The 7,035-nt window shown below is 32.4% G+C and overlaps 1 long non-coding RNA gene across 1 annotated transcript; it reads left to right on the plus strand.

Annotated features, from left to right (window-relative positions):
* The first annotated feature begins 227 nt into the window (after nucleotides 1–227).
* On the plus strand, nucleotides 228–2,207 carry LOC121237891. The gene is made up of 3 exons (XR_005935010.1): nucleotides 228–948; nucleotides 1,208–1,277; nucleotides 1,918–2,207. It is a non-coding gene; the product is annotated as an uncharacterized LOC121237891 (long non-coding RNA).
* Nucleotides 2,208–7,035: the final 4,828 nt, after the last annotated feature.

Genomic DNA, 7,035 nt, shown 5'->3' on the forward strand with positions numbered 1-7,035 from the left:
GTTAAAATAAATTGATTTGAAATAATAAAATATTATTTTTTAATATTATTATTATTTTAAAATTTTAAAAAATTAAATTATTTATTATATTTTATATTAAAATTTAAAAAATTTATAATGATAAGTTGAGAACGAAACTAATCTAAAACCACAATCTTATTAGATTTTACGGTGATAAAAAACCGCCGCGAATAGTTTGAAGATTAAAAAATTTGCATTTTCCCCCTTACTTCATTCTTCCCCAGCCCGATTCTCTCCCTGTGTTCATTCTCTCGAGGTTTGTGCTGGCCGTGCCGTCGCCACTGAGGGAATCCGGTGAGTCTTTCAATCATCTCTCTCTCTCTCTCTCTTCCAATCACACCCTTTCTCAACTAAACTAACCCACGGCGTGAAGGTCCAAGGCTCGAAGGACATGGTGATGGGTCTCGATGATATTCGAAGGCCATATCTACAATGCCATGGCAAATCACCATGCCGGTGGGTCTCAAAACTCCAAGGCCAGAGACCAAAGGTTCTCAAAAGCCATGGTCGTGGATCTTAAGGCTTTAACCCAGTGTTAGATGATTTAATGAAGCTTTAGACATCATGGCCCTGAAAGAAGACCCGCGACCAGCCGTTCCTCTCATTTCAGCTCCAATCTCGTCTATCGTTTACAACGTGGGTTTCCAGTTGCGGACCCAGCCGTGGCTCTTGAGCTTTTATTGTTTTACAATTTTTTTTGTAAATAAATGTAATTCTTTTGGTTTTCCTTTCTATAGGACTAATGGAATTGACGGAAAGGGGGGGTATTAATGGGTCAAAATCTCTCCGTGGTTTCTCTTAAAGAATTAAAAAAAATTTGTTTCTTGAGATGAGATATGACTGAGAGACAGATGTGGAGTGTTAGGTTGAAACCCATAAGCTAAAATGGTCAAGAACGAGCTTTCTAGCACCATGGAGAACCTAAAGGTAAAACAAAAATTTAAACTCTCTTTAATTTCCTTTATAGATAGTTCATGCAATCCTGTCTTTGAAAATTTTGGCTAAACTGAATTTAGATTTGATATGTGCATGCTTAAATTTCTATGGGAATTGATTGATTTTTGAAACGATACCTTGTGTGTGTGAGAAAGAGGGATTCGTCTTTTCCTTTTCCTAGAGTGGGATATGACATACGAATTGGATTGTGATGCTAAGATTGATTTTTATCTATGTTTGATTCAAATAGGTTTGCTTATTTTTAGGCATTCGTGCTTCCTTTTGCGCTGAAAATGGGTTTGCTTATCACCTCACCTCCTGTAACTCCTTTTCTAGCTTATTTTGGTTTTTCTTTATAATGTAATTGCTGGTTCTAAGTGCTTGGTTTTGCTCAAGTTGGTAGAACTTGAAGTGGGTTGCTGATAATTAATCCTTATAGTATAGCTTAATTTTTTTGTGGGGTTTATTAATCCAATGGAAGGGTTATTTGTGGGGAGCAGTGGAGGAATCAGAAGCTCCCAATGTAAGTACCTTAAACAGAGAGAAGTGCTCCTCATAGAAAGGACGTGTAGTTCGTCCTATAATGCCTAAGATTCTAAGAACCTATCTTGCTTTGGTTGGAATATGTTATTTAATGTGGCGCTTCTTGTCAAAGTCTGGGTGTTTCTTGTTGTATCAACTATATGCGTATATATAGTTGATACGATGTGAATGCTCATTATCAATTTATAGAAGCCTTATAGCAGAATGCTGCTTGCGTGTAAGAACTCTAACAACTAGGAAAAGGATAATATGTTTACCTCATGACAAGTCGGCTGCTTTAGCACTCTTCATTTAGTAGTTTTTTGTTTGTGCAAGCAAGCATGCTCTGCTCTGCATATATAGGTGATGTGTGGGCATTGGTGATGATGTTGGCATGCTAAGCCCCTTTACATCTAACACTTCTGTGAGTTATAACAGTAGTTATAAGGGACTGCTGTTTCTAGGAAAAAGAAAGAAATTGCCAGTAGCCCACCAAGTGTTCAAGTAAATTCAACAGATATATATATCTCTCATGTCTGCATTTTTTATTGCAAGAGCAATTTTTAGTTTCTGTCTACTACTGATTCGGCTTATTATTTTAAAAGGTTTGGGCTAGTCTATTGCTGCACTGATGGTCCTTGATATCCTCCTGGATTCTGTAGACAACCTATTAAGCAATTTTATAAGTGGTTGTTATTTATAGATGCATTAGTTACGATGTGTAGTTACATTGTGTTTTTTTTTTTTTTTTAAATAATTTGGAAGCTATAATTCGATTGTTTTTGGTTGGATTAACTTTATGAATGAAGAATCATGATTATGGAACATTAAATGGATTCTTAGAATTGTGAGATTGTTATTTTATGCACATGGAGTCCTTTGGCTCCCTCAAATGTTAAACTTTGTAGAGTACTTTATTGTTAACTTCAATGATCTTGCTCAACTCTATTTTTCCCTTTCAACAAGTCTTGGATTAGTGTTGGTGCAGTTCTTAGTGTAGTTTATTCATGTTTTAATACAAGTATACTTGTGTTCTTTTATCTTCACAAACTATGTACCCTAACTACAAAAAGAAGTCACCTTGGTCCCTTCACAAGAAATTAAGGGCTTAGTATGGTTTTTTTTTTTTTTTTTTTTTTTTTTTTTTTTTTTTTTATTTTTTTATCAATTCTAGGGAACATCATGTATATTCAAAATCTTGTGAAGGGACCAAAGTGACTTCTTTTTGTAGTTAGGGTAGATCTTATATACTTTTTATTTTTTATTTTTTATAATTCATTCAATTTAAAAGCTGATTTTCCAGTTATTCTCTCTTTAACCTGGAATATTTTTTTGTTGATTAGCATATAAATATGCTTACCTTGCTTTATTTCAATATCTTTCTTTGTTCGCAACTGCATCAACTGTTTATTCTTTTATGGTGCCGGCGTTGCATTTGGAGGTATGGTTATTCCCCTTCTTTCACTAGCTTTAAAGTGGATTGATTAAATAAATAGTTTTAGTTATTTTCACTTTAAGTTGCTTATAAGAAGACCAAGCTGAAATAGATGCCCTACGTTGTTCTATTACAAAGATATAATGGGTTTGATGGAGCCATTATTGGCAGGGGCTTCTATATAATATAAGCTAGAATTTTGGTAATATTTTGATGGTTATTACGATGTACATAGCAACCAGGTGGTTTCATGCAAGTGGCAGGCGAAGCATGGGCAAGAATTGGTATATGAATCTCTTCTCCTATAGATACCTAGTATGTTTGCATTATAGAACCATCTTATACGTACTTGCTGCTTTTGACATACAATATGTGATGTAATGCTGGATATTTGCAATGCATGTAGTGGTTGAGTGGCAAGGGATTTGACATGGTTAAATAAGAGAAGCTCGGACATGTGTCTTCACCAACTAGAAACTATTGGCATACGGCATACAGCAACAGTCAACAACCATCCTTATGCATACTTTATTTTTCGGTAAGCAAAATATCTCCTTATTAGTCAAAAGCATATTGTTGTGGTTAAACATGGCAAAATTACTTCCGTTTGGATACAGAAATACTTTTAACTCATCTCATTTCACCATTACAACTTTTCCAAATTTTCATACAAAATATAATAAATAATTTAATTTTTTTAAATCTCAAAACAATAATAATATTAAAAAATAATATTCTAACTATATTTTATTTAACTCATCTAAAATTATCTCATCTTATCTAGAAAGTAAGTGTTTGTTAGTGAAGTTGATTTTAAAAACAATTATGTAATTATAAAGTGGTAAAGTCTAAGGGTTCAATTGATGTTAGATCTTGCAGTTAGTTCTTTTTGCAGTTAGTTATTACCATAGGGATGTCTGTCTACTTGTAAGATATTATATGTATATATATAGTGAAAAGCATATATATGCTATGTTGAAGATCTTGGATCTGGAATGACAATTTATTGGTATATGTGAAATGGATGTACTCCCAACATCCACTAAAGTATGTGTCCTTGATGATGCCAAAGTTTTGGAATTTTTTTGTTTTTAATAAAATATTTAATTAATAAAACTGTTAGTACAGTTTTTATTTTTTAAAAGAAAAATTTTAGATATAAGTCTCATATTTTTGCTTACCACTTAAAATTTTATTTTTTTATCTTCATATTTAAGAAATATAAAATATGAAGCATGGAAATAAAAAAATAAAATTATATATTTTTAAGTAATGTGTAAAAATGTGAGACTTCTTCATATCACGTTACTTTGCAGCTTCTGCAACCATAGTACTGTCAATATTTTCATCGTGCAGATGACCCAAATGATGGAGGAAATTACTGTCCTAGAAACTCAGTTAATTTCATCTTTCTTCGTTCTTTCTCTTTTCGCTTAAAAGCGTACGTGCATGATTTAGAGCCATATATACAACTTTTGGTTAAAAAATTCACACGTAAGTGCATGACTTTCGGTGAAGGGTTAAAAGATTCACATGCATGCAGTAAATATGTAATGCTTTATTTATTTTAAAAATGCTACTCTTATCGAGAGTTGGTTCTCGATTGAGTTCCGATCATTTCATTTTCATTTTCATTTTTATTTTTTTATTTTTTAATTTAATGATTAAAAAATTATTTTTTAATGATATTGTAAATTTTTTTATTTAAAAAAATATTTAAAAGTATAAAAAAATAAATGATTTTGTTTTGTTTTTTTTTTTTTACTCTTATCGGATCCGTCTGGTGCGGGTGTAGCACTGCGTTTAAGTTTTCACTGGCTCATCTACCTACTGGTCATGATCAGTACCAGCAGGCTTGAAATTTACTCACAAACTTCCAAACTGCGATTTGATCTTTTTTACAATTTCAGCTACTGCAAGAGTCCAACGCCACTCACATTCATTGGCTTGCTTTGAGATCTGTGCATAACACTCACATGCATGCACAGAACGTAGCTATAGGGTAGTAAGCAACCGCATTAACCCTAAGAGATCCCATGGATGGAGCTAGCTAGGGCAACTATTGCTGCACCTTTCTGAGGAAAACAACAGTGTATAGTCACTGAGCGTATAATAATCGGGGGGGATCGAAACAATGCACGTATGAGACTGTATGCATGCAGCATGCAGACTTTACACAAGGAATTTCATGTTTACCATTGTCTGCCACATTCGTTAGTGCAACTTCCATGCACGTCTCGCTCTAGATCTCTCTCTCTCTCTCTCTCTCTCTCTCTCTCTCTAAATTTTCTTAATTTTTGGCTTAGTAGGAAAAAGAAGTGAAAATACCAAATTTCACTAAACACCTAATTAAATGAAGAAAGACTTGTGCCCTTTTATAAAACTTGAGGCATTTTTAAGGTTAATATTTAGTTTAATCCATATATTCAATCAAACATGCACAAGAAATAATTAAGAATGTTTTTTTTCCCCGAAACGTTTCACTCAAAACATGAAATACGACAGTCTATCCTTGACCTTTCTCTCGCTTAACCTCAAATTATATCCTCTTAACAAAGACAGCCGCTAATTCGATCACCATCATGCAGGTACCATCTTGCCAAATAATTCATCCACGTCTCGTTTTTTGTGTTTTGTTTTTATATATATCTTGCTAGCTAGCCAGCCAGCTTCCGGTCCTTGACTCGATCAGAAGCATGTGGATGTCATTCATGTCGTGTCGCATTGCATGATGGATCGTTCATGTCCTTAGATTACGTATGTGCGGCCTTCTAGCTACTAGCTAGGAGTTACGTACGTACCTCCATTAATAATCATGTATATATGCTCCCCAATCCAACGCTGTGGAAATAGAGATTACACTCGATTAATAGTACTACTGTTACTGTCCATTAAGATCTGATGTTACTATATTTTGTCATGATCTCCATATTAATTGGAGTGTAATTATTTACATCAGCTTATAATCGTTGCACATCTTATGTGTTGAGTTAAAAAAAAAAAAAATCATGTAAAGTGTGCGAAGAGTGCGCCGCACTCTTAATTGGATGATCTATATATGCTACCTACTACTTTAGTGGTTCTCGAGAATCCTTTCACAAAACTACCAACCCATGCATATATGGCTTACTTTTTGCTCAAAGTGGCACTGATCCATTGGCCAACATCAAAATATAAGATCAGATCGTTTTATTAATTCTAATTCTCCCATGATCTATATGTCATTTCTATCTTTTTCTCTTAATTAATTATTTAGCTCTTTGATAGTATGCTCTAGGTGATTATACAAGTCACCAACCTCCACTTCTTTTTACCAGCTAGCTTACAATGTCCCAAAATTATATTATCGTACTTTTAAAAGGAAAGAAAGAATTCAAGCCCACATATCTATACATATATTGTATATCAGTTGTAATGAACCGAGTTGAGTTGAATTCAAGTAAGGATACTCAATCTTGATTAGCATATTTATTCATTCAAACTCGGCTCGAATTTGAATAAGACTCGTATATCCTAATTTGAACTCGGCTCGCTAACTATTAATATTGTTCAAATTTGGCTTGATCAGTTCAATTAAAAATAAATGAACGCATCAAGCTCAAACTCGATTTCTTTCTTGAAAATTTTGATTCTTATCTTTTCATTAATATATATATATATATATTCACCCAAATAGTTTTGATTAAAAAATTCTTATGAAATAAATTTTTATAAAATAAATCAACTTATAGTTATAAATTAAAAAGTAATATATAAGCTTAAGATAAATGCAATAAATTGAACCAATTAATATATATATAGATAAATAATAAGTCGAAATTAAGTTCTAGTTGTATAATATATTATTATTAAATATGAGTTATGAATATATTATAGCATACGTTATTGTACATAAGTTATATGTATTACACTACAAAATATAATAATATACACCTATAAGTCATGAGTAATAGTTATAAATTACAATGTTTTATTATTTGCGATCTAGTATAATGAAAACTATATTGCGTATAAGGTTATTGATATGAGTCCATAATTAAAAAAAAATCCTATCAGCTTATGTTTATTTATTTTTATATGAATTATAGTTACTTAATCAGTTAAAATGAATTTGGTAACTA

The sequence above is a fragment of the Juglans microcarpa x Juglans regia genome, chromosome 6S (assembly GCF_004785595.1).
Source record: "Juglans microcarpa x Juglans regia isolate MS1-56 chromosome 6S, Jm3101_v1.0, whole genome shotgun sequence".
Taxonomy (NCBI): domain Eukaryota; kingdom Viridiplantae; phylum Streptophyta; class Magnoliopsida; order Fagales; family Juglandaceae; genus Juglans; species Juglans microcarpa x Juglans regia.